This window comes from Bos indicus x Bos taurus, chromosome 6 (genome assembly GCF_003369695.1).
Source record: "Bos indicus x Bos taurus breed Angus x Brahman F1 hybrid chromosome 6, Bos_hybrid_MaternalHap_v2.0, whole genome shotgun sequence".
Taxonomy (NCBI): domain Eukaryota; kingdom Metazoa; phylum Chordata; class Mammalia; order Artiodactyla; family Bovidae; genus Bos; species Bos indicus x Bos taurus.
In genome coordinates this window covers 16,119,082-16,137,892 of record NC_040081.1, presented here as the reverse complement: position 1 = coordinate 16,137,892, position 18,811 = coordinate 16,119,082, and positions in this window count along the sequence as shown.

The window sequence follows — 18,811 nt, the reverse complement described above, 5'->3', positions numbered from 1 at the left end:
ATCTCTCTCTGGAGAAGGAGAGGTTGTGAGCTGAACATTCTAAGATTCTTATCATGGCTTGGTCTTTCTGGTGACCAGTCCCCTTCCAAGAATCATCCAGGAATCCACCTAGAATCCTCTCTTTAGAGGGACTTCTCTGGCTGTCCGGTGGTTAAGACTGTGCTCCCAGTACAGAGGGCACTAGTTTGATCCCTGGTCGAGGAACTAAGATTTCACATGCAGTAGGGCACAGTTAAAAAATAAGTAATTTATTTATTAAAAAGAGAGAGAGTCACCTCACTAGAACAAAAGACACTTCCAACACCAGAAGATTATAAGGCTTTCAGAAGCCCTGTGTCAGCTGCTGCTATTGCTGCTGCTGCTGCTAAGTCACTTCAGTGGTGCCCGACTCTGTGCAACCCCATAGATGGCAGCCCACTAGGCTCCACTGTCCCTGGGATTCTCCAGGCAAGAACACTGGAGTGGGTTGCCATTTCCTTCTCCAGTGCATGAAAGTGAAAAGTGAAAGTGAAGTCACTCAGTCGTGTCCGACTTTTTGCAACCCCATGGACTGCAGCCTACCAGGCTCCTCTGCCCATGGGATTTTCTAGGCAAGAGTACTGGAGTGGGGTGCCATTGCCTTCTCCTGGACACTGCTTATTTCACTTTGTGGGTTTACAATGCAGCAGCTGTGCTTCAGGTTCTCCTGTAAAGCTAGCTGCAGAGAAATATCATGAATTAAATCAGACCCAAAAAGACCACAAATTACTTTACCAGTTACCCTCAAGTTGACAGTTTATAGTTACAGCTGAATCTTAAAGTGTTTTGCTGATCAACTGCATTTTTCTGAAGTGTCTATGGGAAGACCTAAAGCAGGTTGATGTTTTCGGTCCAGAACCAGAGTTTAAAACTTATGTCATAGAATGTAAGCCTACCTACAGTTTTATGAGAATTTCTGTTAAGCTTTCGGGGATTTGGGGCTGTATACTGTCATCCTTCCTTTTAAAGGAAGACGTTTTTTGATGATGGTGTTTCCCGTATATATACTTCCTACTGTGGGCTGCATCCACCCCGTGTTATTTATAAACTGCTGTCAAACTTTTAAAACATTTCTGCCTCTTAGCATCCTGATCTTGATTCCTTCTTCTCTCTCTCTCACGAGGGATGGAGAAATAGATGATCACAACACTTTCAGGGAAACTTGGTAGGTTTGCATGATCTAGGAGAGAGCTTGTGGGGAGAAAGGAGGTTTTGGGAGAGTAGAGAAACAGGAACCATTCTTGGCAAAACAGCTTTGCACGGGAATCAGTCCATCTGTGTGATATCTTGGTGCCAGCCTATAAGAAGAGTGGGCAGGTGGTAGAGACACTCAGGGCGGCTCGCTGGGGAAGAGTGACGGTTCCTGTAGACCGGGGCAGCAAGAGTTTGTCCTCCCTTTTCAAAATGCTGCCAAGAGACTTCTTTGTCAGTGAATGTGCCTTGGACCACTGAAAGGGACAAACAAATTTACACATATGCCTTCAGGTGGAAAGAATTAAAAAAAAAGATTTCCTCTCCCCTGTACCTAGGAGAGATCTTTCCCCATGTCTCAGTGGTAAAGAATCGGCCTGAATGCAGGAGACTCAGGTTCGATTCCTGGGTGGGGAAGATCCCTGGAGAAGGGCATGGCAACCCACTCCAGTATTCTTTCCTGGAGAATGCCCATGGACAGAGGAACCTGGTGGGGTACAGTCCTTAGGGTCACAAAGAGTTGAACACAATTGAAGTGACTTAGCACACACACACACATGTATCTGGGAGATTTGGGTTCTAGTTCTCATTTTATTGACAACTAGTTGTGTGGCCCAGAATAAAGATAATTTAGCATCTACAACTTCTAGCTATGTTTTGTGAATAAAGGGAAGATCTGAGTAAATAATCTCCCTGGGCCTAAAATTTCCTGGGCCTACAATCCATTATGTATCTGGTAGCCTCGACAGAAGCCAAAGTCTGGTGCAGCATTTCCTCTAAAGCCTCTATTGTCTGGTCCTGTCTGCAACTGGGCCAAGTCCCATAGTTTGTGGGATTAACACGAGGCACAAAATAACTGTATGTCATCAGAAACAAAGAGTTTGGAAAGGACATTTCACCTAACGAAATTAAATATCACTGCTTAAAAATAATAAAAGGCTATAGAAAGAAAATATCAACGCCATCACAAATCAACATCTGAGGAACAGCTCTAGAAAACATCTGGAAAATAGCATTGCGTTAACAAACCACTAGATAAAATGTTTGATTTCCCAGTCGCTGATGTTACTAACTGCAAAAGCAGTTAAAAGGCCTTATGAGGAGTAATATCTTGGCAGTGGATGAACAGCAAAAAACCCAGCTGTTTGCACTTGCTGTGTAACAAGTGCCAATGTTCATAGTGTAATCCCCACAGTCTGCTGAGGATCAAGCAGCCGACCACATGATGTGATGGAGTCCTGAGGGGTGGAAGTGATCAGGCCGTGGGGACTAAGGGCCGGGCATTGGCCTCTTTTTACTACAACAGCCCACTTTCAGGGCAACTTCCTTGTGAAATGTCATTTCTTGCTATATTTTCATTCATTTGCTTTTACTAGAAATTCATCTCATGGCCTGAAAGAACTTCTATTTTCAGACAAGGGTCCCCTCTAAAGCATAACAGATGTGGGAAACGTTGTGAGACTGGTCAAAAAAGAAAAGGAAGGCCTTCCCTGGTGGTTCGTTGGTTAAGACTCTGCACTCCCTATGCAGGGGCACAGGTTTGATCCCTTGTCAAGGAACGAAGATCCCACATGATTCATGGCCTAACAAAAAAAAAGAAAAAGAAAAAGAGGCGTGGTGGCACAGTGGATAAGAAGCTGCCTGCCAATGCAGGGGACACAGGTTGGATCTCTGGCCTGGGAAGATTCCACACGTCAAGGGGCAACTAAGCCCGCGCACAGCCACTGAGCCTGTGCTCTAGAGCCTATGAGCTGTAATTCCTGAAGCCTGGGGGCCCAGAGCCCATTCTCTGCAACAAGAGAAACCACCACAAAAAGAAGCTCTTGCACCTCAATGAAGAGTAGCCCCCGCTAGCCATAACTAGAGAAAAGCCTGTGCAAAGCAACAAATACCCAGTGCAGCAAAAATAAATAGATAAATAAATAATTTTTTTAAAAAGAATATTGACAAGGCAGAGGGGATATCAGCAAGTACTGTATCAGTGGCAGACAGAAAAGCAAGGGCCCTTAGGTGAGTAGATGTGAAGAAAGAGAAGCTGATAAACACGTGAAAGCAAGATAAATATGCACCCTTCAACTGCCTCACCTCAAATGAATAGAGGATCCTATTCATACTGCTACTGAGATATTGAAACAGACTTATGTAAACTTGCAAGACAAAGGGAAAGGGAGGGAACATTTCAGACAATGTGTTTATTTGCAAAGCTTCTTAGGCACTCCTTCAAATCAGCAGTTCTTTGGAATTTAAACCTAAACCCTGGTCAACTTTGCAATCATTCAGTGATTAATTGTTAAGATTCTTCAGTATATTTGAGGAAAGCTTCAAACTGTGGGTGGGGTGGGAAAATTTCAGTTCAGTTTAGTCACTCAGTAGAGTCCAACTCTCTGCGACCCTGTGGACTGCTTCATTCCAGGCTTCCCTGTCCATCATCAACTCCTGGAGCTTGTTCAAACGCATGTCCATCGAGTCAGTGATGCCATCATATTTCAGGATATACACTCTTTAAATACTCTTTTCCATTATGGTTTATTACAGAATATTGAATATAGTTCTCTGGGCAGTACAGTAGGACTTGTTGTTTAGTTTTTTCATTGTCTTAACAACGTCTATCAGAGAAGTCCTTAACTTTTATGAAGTCAAACCACTTAATTCTTCTTTGTTGTGGTTTGTGCTATTTGCAATCATTCCCAACTCCTCTCTCAGCCTCATTCCATCACCCAAGTTCCAATCAGGAGACAAAAACTGTGTCAGTTATTTAACCAGAAAAGTTTAATATAAAAGTTAAGTAGTAAAATGTAGGGATCTACTAAGGGAGATGGCCCTCTCTGGTGGCTCAGACAGCAACGCATCTGCCTGCAATGCAGGAGACCCGGGTTCAATCCCTGGGTTGGGAAGATCCACTGGAGAAGGGCATGGCAACTCATTCCAGAATTCTTGCCTGGAGAATTCCATGGACAAAGGAGCCTGGTCCGCTATAATGCATGGGGTTGTGAACAGTCAGACTGAGCAACTAACACACACACACACACACACATACACACAAATGGAGATATAAGAGGATTCTAAGGACACAGAAATAGCAACTGCAGATAGCAGCTACCATGTTTAAAATCAATGGAAAGTGAGCAAGGAAGGAAATTTCAAAATTTAGAGGCCTCCGTACCCTAGGCTTGGAGGTGTCCCTCAAGGAGACATGTGGCTGCCGCAGGAATCCTGGTGGCAGTGGGACTGTTAGAGGGCATGAGCCACAGCAGCCCCCTCCAGGGGACGGAGAACGTGATGGAGGGCACAGGCATGAGCTGATCCGCAGTGCTCACTAACCACAGCTCAGGTCTCAGGAGATGGACTTGTTAGTTAAAACGCTCCTAACAACAGAGTGAGGAAAGAGAAGGGAAAGAAACTCAGGACCAAGAAGACTGAGAAGAAGCCTGACAGGTAAAAGGAAAAGATATTACAGAGGGTATTATGCTAAGTGAAATAAGTTAGAGAAAGACAACTACTCTATGATACCACTTGTACATGGAATCTAAAAAAAAAAATACAACAAACTCATGAATATAACAACTAGGAAACAGATTCACTTCATGGATATAGAGAACAAACTAGTGGTTACCAAGGGAGATGGGGGAGAAGGGAGGGGCATAATAGGGGTAGGGATTAAAAGTACAAACTATTGTTTACAAAATAAATAATATTTTATTTGTAAACAATAGAATAGACACAGAGAATACAGCCAATATTTTATTTAAAAAACTATAAACAGAGTATAGCCTTTACTAATTGTGAATCACTATGTTCTATGCTTAGAACTTCTGTGATACTGTGCATCAACCATAGCTCAAAAAAAATTACACTTAATAAAAAAGAAGGAGCCAGACAGGTAAGAAGAAAAACAGAAAAGTGGAAAGTAACAGAATCTGAAAGTTAATATCTAATGTTGCTGAGAGAACTGTTTCAATACCAGCATTTTGTATTTGCAAGTTTCCTCTGTGAAATCTTTTCTTCTAACCCATCTTCATCTAATCCTATTTAGATATCTCCTCTCTGGGTGCCTTCTCAGATCTGCCCCTTAAACACATGGTTTGGTGCTCCTTTGGCTGCCAAATACATTTACATTTATCTTTGTGATAAAACTTAAGCTCCTTAAACTATAAGATTATATTTTATTCTACACCATATCTTCAGATGGTAACAACCTTGTTAGCATTTCAGCATTGGTAAATCTTTTTAATCTCAATAAATTGCACTTTTCTTTGTCACAGATCACTTTTCTTATACTTCTGTCATGGAACTGGTTACCTATTATTATCTTTGTATGTTATTTCCTCTCCCCAAGAAACTATTGTGTTTAGTCGTTCAGTCATGTCCGACTCTTTTCGACCCCCTGGACTGAAGCCTACCAGGCTCCTCTGTCCATGGGGATTCTGCAGGCAAGAGTACTGGAGTGGGTTGCCATGCCCTCCTCCAGGGGATCTTCCCAATCCAGGGACTGAACCCAGGTCTCCCTCATTGTAGGTGGATTCTTTACCGACAGAGCCACCAGGGAAACCCACTAAGAAACTATTATCTCCTACTAGTCTTTGCATTCCTAGGACTGACAAGCACTGTGCATTGCACAGAGCAAGCACTTTTGAAATATTTACTGTATGAAACAATTCCAAGCCCATACAAGGTGACTAAACTGTAATAGTGAGACGGGGGGATTGACTTTTGAACTGGGTCTGAAGACATTTCCTTTAATAATTTTATCCAGAGTCATGCAAGAACCTGGGAGGGGGGGTGTCAGTTTAAACTCATTTGACTACAAGAAACAAAGTATCTTAAATGGAAAGGAGGGGAGATTATTCCTATAAGGAGCAGAACTGCAGTGGTAACTGAAACGAGCTGTAATCAGGTCCTTTGTCACCTGTCCCCAGAGGGCAGGAGTGTTCTCTGTTCCTCCTCTCGGCATGTCTTCTGCTTCAGTTTGCCTGCTCACAGTTGCCTTTCATCCTTTTCCTCCTTTCTTTCCTTCCCTGATAACCATGATGGAATCACAGGCAAGGGAGGAAAAGCTGTTAAAAAGCATTCCCTAAGGTTGTCAATGGCCTCCTAGAGCTCAAACACGTATAGCTCCTTCTTTCAAGAGAGGTTCCAAACTGAGACTATTTTATCCAGCTCCACCCAGAGTGCAGGAACTGTGATTTAACTGGTTTGCCAAGTTGCCTACTCAAGTGGTCCACTCAACTCTGCTGCTGCTGCTAAGTCGCTTCAGTCGTGTCCGACTCTCTGCAACCCCATAGATGGCAGCCCACCAGGCTCCCCCGTCCCTGGGATTCTCCAGGCAAGAACACTGAAGTGGGTTGCCATCTCCTTCTCCAATGCATGGAAGTGAAAAGTGAAAGTGAAGTCGCTCAGTCGTTTCCGACCCTCAGCGATCCCATGGACTGCAGCCTTCCAGGCTCCTCCATCCATGGGATTTTCCAGGCAAGAGTACTGGAGTGGGGTGCCATTGCCTTCTCCCCACTCATCTCTAGGGTCTTGCAACACATCTACACATAGTCCACCAGATGGCGATGGAAGCCCACCGTCAGTTTACACCATAGCGGAAGAAAATTAAGACAAGCGGCTGTGGGGACGCTGCTTTTTAAATCTTTTTAAAAACTTAAATAGAGGAAGGATGTTGTATTTTAGTGCCTCAGATACTGGGTTTTTTAAAAAGTGCAACTATAAAAGAGAACTTTTTGAAAGATTCTTTAGTGACAAAGTATTTTTAGTAATCTGACTAGAGGATTAGATGGCTGGATGGCATCACTGACTCAGTGGACCATGGGTTTGAGCAAACCTCCTGGAGACGGTGAAGTTTAGGGAAGCCTGGCATGCTGCAGTTCATGGGGTCACAAAGAGTTGGACAAGACTTAGCTACTGAACAGCAACAACAACTAGATTACGTTTTCTGGTAATTTTTAAAAATGAAACAAAATGGTACTGAACATCATCACTGCCTGGGTAAAATTTGCTAAGATATATACTTTTTAAGTTCTCAGTAATCTGCTCATTGAAGTGTCTAGGCTTGGGGAGGAGTAGAAAATGGTTTTTTTCTCTATATGCTTGTAATCTCTCATACTTTTCCTCACTCAACTAAGGCACAGACGAGAAAATCCTCTTAATGGACATCACCAGCTACTGGAAACTGGGTCAGCTAACTTTGCACGGGAATCCTGGAGTCTTCCAGGCAACCATCCCTTCTTCCTCTGTGACTGTCCTCATTTCTCATCCCACTCACTGAATTACTGGCATAATTGTGAGCTTGAGGGGAGTTTCTTAAGCATTTTGACTTTCAGAGTTCTGCTCCTTAGAATTATGTTTTAAAAGTCTACTATTTTGTGGAAATAACATTTTAATGAACCTAGAAGAATGCCTGGTGCTTCATAGGTGTTCAAGAAATAGCAACGTTCATTATTTTTGCCTCCAACTTCTACTTTATTTCAAAAGTGAACCTGTGACTTATGAAAGTCAAGTGATTTGCATCTAGTTCTTATCACTTGTGCCTCATGATCTTGCAACAGAATTATGACTTTGTCTATAGTTTATGTGTGCAGACGAACCATCAAAATTTACACATTACATGTTGGCAAAGAACACAAGAATTCGTGTAATTGCAGCCATTAAAATGTTCTTTTCTTTAGCCTCATAGGCTGATTACAACATAAAACACACACAGAGGGGTGGTACTAAGATGGCTGAGGAATAGGATGGGGAGACCACTTTCTCCCCCACAATTCATCAAAAGTTCATTTGAATGTTTGAGCAACTTTCACAAAACAACTTCTGAACACTGACAGAAGACACCAGACACCCAGAAAGGCAGCCCATTCTCTTCAAAAGGAGGTAGGACAAAATATAAAAGAAAAAAAGAGAGACAAAAGTTAGGGATGGAGACCTGTCCCACGGAGGGAGTTGTGAAGGAGAAAAAGTTTCCAAACACCAGGAAACCCTCTCACCTGTGGGTCTGTGGGGAGTTTTGTAATCTCAGAGGGCAACATAACTGGGAGGGAAAAAAAAAAAAAAAACCCCACAGAATACGCACCTAACCACAACTCCCAGGGGAGAAGTAGCCCAGACGGTTGCACCCACCACCAGCAAGTGTGGGCTGAATAGGGAGGTGCGCGCTGCATTGCTTAGGGTAAGAACTGGGCCTGAAAGCCCTGAGGACAGTCTGAGTCTTGCTAACAGTGAGATAGCAACCAAAACAGTGGGATCGCCAGAGAGAGGAAAAAGAAACAGAGTGAGAGATAGAGAGAACATTCCCACGAAAAGCTCTAACCTGAGGCACAGCCTAACCAGCTCATAGAACGAAGAACTGAGTGAATACCAAAGGAGAGCTAGCCAGCCGAGGACCTGCCCATCCCACCTCTGGAGGCAGAGAGGCAGGTGGGCTACAGCCAGAACTGGAAGGCAAGGGGTAATCTCAGCCCCAGAGACAGCATCCTCCACCAAACTGTGAGCAGGCTCCCACTTGCTAACCAAGTCTTCCTGGGATCGTGGACAGTTGACATTTGCCAAGAGGGCCGCAGCCAGAGATCAGCTCCCCAGAGGAGACACACAGCACATCTGAGATGGTGCTCTCATGGCACACCCAGAAAACCCAGCAGCTGGGGCTGGGGAGGTGATTAAGACACACAGCCCACCCGGGACAGTGTGCTTGCCAAGTACCTGGTCACCTGAGCTGCTCGGACCTGGGAAGGGCACCAAACGCATGCCCAACTGAGTCTGTGCCTTTGTGGAGTACCCAAGAACCTGAACCTGAGCAGCTTAGACCTGGGAAGTGCACAAAACTCAGGGTCCACTTTGGACAGTTTCCCTGCAGAGCAACACTGGGAAAGCACACATGCCGTGAGCTGGGGCAAACCCCGTGTGGTTCATATACTGTGAGCACTCCCCAAATGCACTAGCTGTATTTGTTTGCAGTGTCCCTCCCTCCCCACAGCGCAACTGAACAAGTGAGGCTAAATAAGTGACTACCTTTGCCCGCTTGTGTCAGGGTGGAAATTAGACACTGAACAGACTTGCAAACAGAGGAAGCCAAAATAAACAAAGAAGAGGGAACCACTCTGGAAATGACAGGTGCAACAGATTAAACAGTAGTTAGCATTGACTAAGAATTGGAAGGGGCCTATAGACCTTGAGAAGAAGTATAAGCTGGAACAAGGAATTATCTGAAACTGAACTGACCCCACACTGCGTTCAACAGCACCAGAGAAATTCCTAGATATGTTTTTACTATTCAGTTCAGTTCAGTTCAGTCACTCAGTCGTGTCCGACTCTTTGCAACCCCATGAATTGCAGGATGCCAGGCCTCCCTGTCCATCACCAACTCCCAGAGTTCACTCAGGCTCACATCCATCGAGTCAGTGATGCCATCCAGCCATCTCATCCTCTGTCGTTCCCTTTTCCTCCTGCCCCCAATCCTTCCCAGCATCAGAGTCTTTTCCAATGAGTCAACTCTTCGCATGAGGTGGCCAAAGTACTGGAGTTTCAGCTTTAGCATCATTCCTTCCAAAGAACACCCAGGACTGATCTCCTTTAGAATGGACTGGTTGGATCTCCTTGCAGTCCAAGGGACTCTCAAGAGTCTTCTCCAACACCATAGTTCAAAAGCATCAACTCTTCAGCACTCAGCTGTCTTCACAGTCCAACCCTCACATCCATACATGACCATAGGAAAACCATAGCCTTGACTAGACGGACCTTTGTTGGCAATGTAATGTCTCTGCTTTTCAATATGCTATCTAGGTTGGTCATAACTTTTCTTCCAAGGAGGAAGTGTCTTTTTATTTCATGGCTGCAATCACCATCTGCAGTGATTTTGGAGCCCAAACAAATAAAGTCTGACACTGTTTCCACTGTTTCTCCATCTATTTCCCATGAAGTGATGGGACCGGATGCCATAATCTTTGTTTTCTGAATGTTGAGTTTTATGCCAACTTTTTCACTCTCCTCTTTCACTCTCATCAAGAGGCTTTTTAGTTCCTCTTCACTTTCTGCCATAAGAGTGGTGTTATCTGCATATCTGAGGTTATTGATATTTCTCCCGGCAATCTTGATTCCAGCTTGTGCTTCTTCCAGTCCAGCGTTTCTCATGATGTACTCTGCATAGAAGTTAAATAAGCAGGGTGACAATATATAGCCTTGACATATGTCTTTTCCTATTTGGAACCAGTCTGTTGTTCTATGTCCAGTTCTAACTCTTGCTTCCTGACCTGCATACAGATTTCTCAAGAGGCAGGTCAGGTGCTCTGGTATTCCCATCTCTTTCAGAATTTTCCACAGTTTATTGTGATCCACACAGTCAAAGGCTTTGGCATGGTCAATAAAGCAGAAATAGATGTTTTTCTGGAACTCTCTTCCTTTTTCCATGATCCAGCAGATGTTGGCAATTTGATCTCTGGTTCCTCTGCCTTTCCTAAAACCGGCTTGAACACCTGGAAATTCACGGTTCATGTATTGTTGAAGCCTGGCTTGGAGAATTTTGAGCATTACTTTAGTAGTGTGTGAGATGAGTGCAGTTGTGTGGTAGTTTGAGCATTCTTTGGCATTGCCTTTCTTTGGGATTGGAATGAAAACTGACCTTTTCCAGTCCTGTGTCCACTGCTGAGTTTTCCAAATTTGCTGGCACATTGAGTGCAGCACTTTCACAGCATCAACCTTCAGGATTTGAAAGAGCTCAACTGGAATTCCATCACCTCCACTAGTTTTGTTCATAGTGATGCTTTCTAAGGCCCACTTGACTTCACAATCCAGGATGTCTGGCTCTAGGTCAGTGACCACACCATCGTGATTATCTGGGTCGTGAAGATCTTTTTTGTATAACTCTTCTGTGTATTCCTGCCACCTCTTCTTAATATTTTCTGAAATCTTCCCTTGGTATCTCTAATTTTCTTGAAGAGATCTCTAGGCTTTCCCATTCTATTGTTTGCTTCTATTTCTTTGCATTGATCGCTGAGGAAGACTTTCTTATCTCTTCTTGCTATTCTTTGGAACTCTGCATTCAGATGCTTATATCTTTCCTTTTCTCCTTTGCTTTTTGCTTCTCTTCTTTTCACAGCTATTTGTAAGGGCTCCCCAGACAGCCACTTTGCTTTTTTGTATTTCTTTTCCATGGGGATGGTCTTGATCCCTGTCTCCTGTACAATGTCACAAACTTCATTCCATAGTTCATCAGGCACTCTTATCTATCAGATCTAGGCCCTTAAATCTATTTCTCACTTCCACTGTATAATCATAAGGGATTTGATTTAGGTGATACTTGAATTGTCTAGTGGTTTTCCCTACTTTCTTCAATTTAAGTCTGAATTTGGCAATAAGGAGTTTGTGATCTGAGCCACAGTCAGTTCCTCCTGGTCTTGTTTTTGTTGACTGTATAGAGCTTCTCCATCTTTGGCTGCGAAGAATATAATCAACCTGATTTCGGTGTTGACCATCTGGTGATGTCCATGTGGAGAGTCTTCTCTTGTGTTGTTGGAAGAGGGTGTTTGCTATGACCAGTGCATTTTCTTGGAAAAACTCTATTAGTTTGCCCTTCTTCATTCCGTATTCCAAGGCCCAATTTGCCTGTTACTTCAGGTGTTTCTTGACTTCCTACTTTCGCATTCTAGTCCCCTATAATGAAAAGGACATCTTTTTTGGGTGTTAGTTCTAAACGGTCTTGGAGGTATTCATAGAACCATTCAACTTCAGCTTCTTCAGCATTACTGGTTGGGGCATATACTTGGATTACTGTGATATTGAAGGCCAGGGGCAGCGGCCGGGAGGAGCTACCCCACGTCCAAGGTAAGAGAAACCCAAGTAAGACGGTAAGTGTTGCAAGAGGGCATCAGAGGGCAGACACACTGAAACCATAATCACAGAAAACTAGTCAATCTAATCACACCAGGACCACAACCTTATCTAACTCAATGAAACTAAGCCATGCCTGTGGGGCCACCCAAGCGGGCGGGTCATGGTGGTGAGGTCTGACAGAATGTTGTCCACTGGAGAAGGGAATGGCAAACCACTTCAGTATTCTTGCCTTGAGAACCCCATGAACAGTATGAAAAGGCAAAATGATAGGATACTGAAAGAAGAACGCCCCAGGTCAGTAGGTGTCCAATATGCTACTGGAGATCAGTGGAGAAATAACTCCAGAAAGAATGAAGGGATGAAGCCAAAGCAAAAACAATACCCAGTTGTGGATGTGACTTGTGATAGAAGCAATGTCCGATGCTGTAAAGAGCAATATTGCATAGGAACCTGGAATGTCAGGTCCATGAATCAAGGCAAATTGGAAGTGGTCAAACAGGAGATGGCAAGAGTGAATGTTGACATTCTAGGAATCAGCGAACTAAAATGGACTGAAATGGGTGAATTTAACTCAAATGACCATTATATCTACTACTGTGGGCAGGAATCCCTTAGAAGAAATGGAGTAGCCATCATGGTCAACAAAAGAGTCTGAAATGCAATACTTGGATGCAATCTCAAAAATGACAGAATGATCTCTGTTCATTTCCAAGGAAAACCATTCAATATTTTTACTATTATCATTTTTTAAATTTTTTATGTTTAAGTTCTTTATGACTATTTTAATTTTCATTTTTATAATCTATTATTACCTTCCAAAAAAAGACCCTATTTTTAAAGCAAATTTCACGTATATTTTTTATAATTTTTGTGATTGATTTTGTTTTGTATTTATAATATTGTATTTTTCAGAGTCTAACCTCTACTCTAGATTTTTAATCTTTGCTTTTTAGTATTTGTTATCAATTTTGTGCTTTTAAGAATCTGATCTTCAGTACCCATGTTTGCTTAGGGGTGTGATTACTAGGTTGATTGCTCTCTCCCCTGTTGACTCTCCCTTTTCTCCCCCAGGTCACCGCTATCTCCTCCCTCCCCCTCTCTTCTCTAAACTCTGTGAATCTATCTGGGTGTTCTGGGCTGTGCAGAACACTTAGGGAACTGATCACTGGCTAGATTGGTCTCTCCCCTTTTGACTCCCCCTCTTCTCCTCTTGGTCACCTCTATCCCCTTCCTCCCTCTTCTCTTCTCTATGTAACTCCGTGAACCTCTTTGGGTGTTCCAGACTGTGGAGAATCTTTTCACCATTAACTTAGATGTTTTATCATCTGTGCTGTATGGATGGAGAAGTCTTGAGGCTACTGTAAGAATTAGACTGAAAGCCAGAGGCAGGAGGCTTAAATCCAAAACTTGAAAGCACCAGAAAACTCCTGACTCCAGGGAACATTGATCAAGGGCTCATCCAAAAGCCTCCATACCTACACTGAAACCAAGCTCCCCCCAGAGCCAACAAGTTCCAGAGCAAGACACACCATGCTAATTCTCCAGCAACACAGGAACATAGCCCTGAGCATTAAAATACAGCCTGCTCAAAGTCACACCAAACCCATAGGCACCTCAAAACACACTACTGGACATTTCCTCACTCCAGAGAGAAGAGATCCAGCTCCACCTACCAGTTCACTGATGCAAACTTCCTTAACCAGGAACCCTTGACAAGCCACTCGTCCAACCCCACCCACAGGGAGCAGGCTCCACAATAAAGAGGAACCACAGTCTTCTAGCATACAGAAAGGCCACCCCAAACACAGCAACCTAAACAAAATGAAAAGGCAGAGAAATATTCAGCAGGTAAAGGAACATGATAAATGCCCACCAAACCAAACAAAAGAGGAGGAGATAGGGAGTTTACCTGAAAAAGAATTCAGAATAATGATAGTAAAGACAATCCAACATCTTGAAAACAAAATGGAGTTACAGAGAAAGAGCCTAGAGACGAGGATTGAGAAGATGCAAGAAATGTTTAAAAAAGACCTAGAAGAAATAAAAAATAGTCAATCAATAATGAATAATGCAATAACTGAGATCAAAAGCACTCTGGAGGGAACCAACAGTAGAATAACTGAGGCAGAAGATAGGATAAGTGAGGTGGAAGATAGAATGGTGGAAATAAATGAAGCAGAGAGGGAAAAAGAAAAAAGAATTTTAAAAAATGAGGACAACCTCAGAGACCTCTGGAACAATGTTAAACACCCCAACACTCAAATCGTAGGAGAAGAAGAATCATCCCAGAAAAAGAAGACAAAAAGAAAGGCCATGAGAAAATACTTGAGGAGATAATAGTTGAAAACTTCCCTAAAATGGGGAAGGAAATAGCCACCCAAGTCCAAGAAACCCAGAGAGTCCCAAACAGGATAAACCTCTGAGGTAGAACACCCCAACACAAAACACCCCACGACACATATTAATAAAACACAAAGCACAAATGTTAAAAGCATCAAAGGAAAAGCAACAAATAACACACAAGGGGATTCCCATAAGGATAACAGTTGATCTTTAAATAGAAACTCTTCAGACCAGAAGAGAGTGGCAAGACATACTTAAAGTGATGAAAGAGAAAAATCTACAACGCAGATTACTATATCCAGCAAGGATCTCATTCATATATGAAGGAGAAATCAAATGCTTTACAGACAAACAAAAGCTGACAGAATTCAGCACCACCAAACCAGTTCTTCAACAAATGCTAAAGGGTCTGCTCTAGACAGGAAACACAGAAAAGGTTTATAAACTTGAACCCAAAGCAACAAAGTACATGGCAACAGGATCACACTTATCAATAATTACCTTAAATGTAAATGGGTTGAATGCCCCAACCAAAAGACAAAGACTGGTTGAATGGATGGAAAAACAAGACCCCTATATATGCTGTCTACAAGAGACCCACCTCAAAACAAGGGACACATACAGACTGAAGGTGAAGGGCTGAAAAAAGAAATTTCATGCAAATGGAGACCAAAAGAAAGCAGGAGTAGCAATACTCATATTGGATAAAATAGACTTTGAAATAAAGGCTGTGAAAAGAGACAAAGAAAGACACTACATAATGATCAAAGGATCAATCCAAGAAGAAGATATAAGAATTATAAATATATATGCACCAACATAGGAGCACTGCAATACATAAGGCAAATGCTAAGTATGAAAGGGGAAATTAACAATAACACAATAATGTGGGAGACTTTAATACCCCACCCACACCTATGGATAGATCAACTAAACAGAAAATTAGCAAGAAACATAAACTTTAAATGATGCAATGGACCAGTTAGACCTAATTGGTATCTGTAAGACACTTCACCCAAAAACAATGAATTTCACCTTTTTCTCAAGTGCACACGGAACATTCTCCAGGATAGATCACATCCTGGGCCATAAATCTAGCCTTGGTAAATTCAAAAAAATTAAAATCATTTCAAGCATCTTTTCTGACCACAATGTGGTAAGATTAGATGTCACCTACAGGAAAAAAAAACTATTAAAAATACAAACATATGGAGGCTAAACAACACACTTCTGAATAACCAACAAATCACAGAAGAAATCAACATATGCATAGAAATGAATGAAAAGGAAAACACAACAACCCAAAGCCTATGGGATTCAGTAAAAGCAGTGCTAAGGGGAAGGTTCATAGTAATACAAGCTTACCTCAAGAAACAAGAGAAAAGTCAAATAAATAACCTAACTTTACATCTAAAGCAACTAGAAAAAGAAGAAATCAAGAACCCCAGAGTTAGTAGAAATAAAGACATAAAAATTACAGCAGAAATAAATGAAAAAGAAACAAAGAAGACTATAGCAAAAATCAACAAAACTAAAAGCTGGTTCTTTGAGAAGATAAATAAAATAGACAAACCATTAGCCAGACTCATCAAGAAAGACAGGGAGAAGAATCAAATCAACAAAATTAGAAATGAAAATGGAGAAATCACAATAGACAACACAGAAATACAAAGGATCATAAGAGACTACTCTCAGCAACTATATGCCAATAAAATGGACAACTTGGAAGAAATGGACAAATTCTTAGAAAAGTATGCTGCTGCTGCTGCTAAGTCGCTTCAGTCGTGTCCGACTCTGTGCAACCCCATAGACAGCAGTCCACCAGGCTCCCCCCTCGCTCTCCAGGCAAGAACACTGGAGTGGGTTGCCATTTCTTTCTCCAATGCATGAAAGTGAAAAGTGAAAGTGAAGTCGCTCTGTCGTGTCCAACTCTTAGCGACCCCATGGACTGCAGCCTTCCAGGCTCCTCCGTCCATGGGATTTTCCAGGCAAGAGTACTGGAGTGGGGTGCCATTGCCTTCTCCGTAGAAAAGTATAACCTTCCAAAACTGAACCAGAAAGAAATAGAAAATCTTAACAGATCCATCACTAGCACAGAAATCGAAACTGTAATAAAAAAATCTTCCAACAAACAAAGCCCAGGACCAGATGGCTTCACAGGTGAATTCTACCAAAAATTTAGAGAAGATCTAAATGGCAACTCACTCCAGCATTCTTGCCTGGAAAACCCCATGGATGGAGGAGCCTGTAGGCTACAGTCCGTGGGGTCACAAAGAGTCAGACATGACTGAATGACTTCACTTTCACTTCCTTTCAACACCTATGCTACTCAAACTCTTCCAGAAAATTGCAGAGGAAGGTAAACTTCCAAACTCATTCTATGAGGCCACCATCACCCTAAAACGAAAACCAGACAAAGATGCCACAAAAAAAGAAAACTGCAGGCCAATATCACTGATGAACATAGATGCAAAAATCCTCAACAAAATTCTGGCAAACAGAATCCAACAACATATTAAAAAGATCAAACATCATGACCAAGTGGGCTTTATCCCAGGGATGCAAGGATTCTTCAATATTCACAAATCAATCAATGTGATACACCACATTAATAAATTTAAAGATAAAAACCATATGATTATCTCAATAGATGCAGAGAAAGCCTTTGACAAAATTCAGCATCCATTTATAATAAAAACCCTCCAGAAAGCAGGCATAGAAGGAACATACCTCAACATAATAAAAGCCATATATGATAAACCCACAGCAAACGTTAAACATTATCCTCAACGGTGAAAAATTGAAAGCATTTCCCCTAAAGTCAGGAACAAGACAAGGGTGCCCACTCTCACCACTGCTATTCAACATAGTTTTGGAAGTTTTAGCCACAGCGTTCAAAGAAGAAAAAAGGGATAAAAGGAATCCAGATTGGAAAAGAAGAAGTAAAACTCTCACTGTTTGCAGATGACATGATCCTCTACATAGAAAACCCTAAAGACTCCACCAGAAAATTACTAGAACTAATCAATGAATATAGTAAAGTTGCAGGACATAAAATTAACACACACAGAAATCCCTTGCATTCCTATACACTAACAATGAGAAAACAGAAAGAGAAATTAAGGAAACAATTTCATTCACCATTGCAGAGAAAAGAATAAAATACTTAGGAATAAATCTACCTAAAGGGACAAAATACTTATATATATAAAACTATAAAACACTGATAAAAAATCAAAGATGACACAAATAGATGGAGAAATATACCATGTTCATGGGTCGGAAGAATCAATATGGTGAAAATGTGTATACTACCCAAAGCAATCTATAGATTCAATGCAATCCCTATCAAGCTACCAATGGTATTTTTCAGAGAACTAGAACAAATAATTTCACAATTTGTATGGAAATACAAAAAACCTCGAATAGCCAAAGCAATCTTAAGAAAGAAGAATGGAACTGGAGGAATCAACCTGCCTGACTTCAGGCTGTATACTACAAAGCTACAGTCACCAAGACAGAACTGTCTGCTGCCGCTGCTGCTGCTGCTGCTGCTGCTAAGTCATTTCAGTCGTGTCCAACTCTGTGTGACCCCATAGACGGTAGCCCACCAGGCTCCCCTGTCCCTGGGATTCTCCAGGCAAGAACACTGGAATGGGTTGCCATTTCCTTCTCCAATTCATGAAAGTGAGAAGTGAAAGTGAAGTCGCTCAGTCATGTCAGACTCCTAGCGACCCCATGGACTGCAGCCCACCAGGCTCCTCCATCCATAGGATTTTCCAGGCAAGAGTACTGGAGTGGGGTGCCATTGCCTTCTCCAACAGAACTGGCACTAAGACAGAAATATAGATCAATGGAACAAAACAGAAAGCCCAGAGATAAATCCATGCACTTATGGACACCTTATTTTTGACAAAGGAGGCAAGAATATACAATGGAGAAAAGACAATCTCTTTAACAAGTGGTGCTGGGAAAAAATGGTCAACCACTTGTAAAAGAATGAAGCTAGAACACTTTCTAACACCATACACAACAATAAACTCAAAATGGATTAAAGATTGAAATGTAAGACCAGAAACTATAAAACTCCTAGAGGAGAACATAGGCAAAACACTCTCTGACATAAATCACAGCAAGATCCTCTATGACCCACCTCCCAGAGTAATGGAAATAAAAGCAAAAATAAACAAATGGGATATAATTAAACTTAAAAGCTTTTGCACAACAAAGGAAACTACAAGCAAGGTGAAAAGACAGCCTTCAGAATGGGAGAAAATAATAGCAAATGAAGCAACTGACGGAATTAATCTCAAAAATATACAAGCAGCTCATGCAGCTCAATTCCAGAAAAATAAACGACCCAATCAAAAAATGGGCCAAAGAACTAAACAGACATTTCTCCAAGAAGACATACAGATAGCTAACAAACACATGAAAA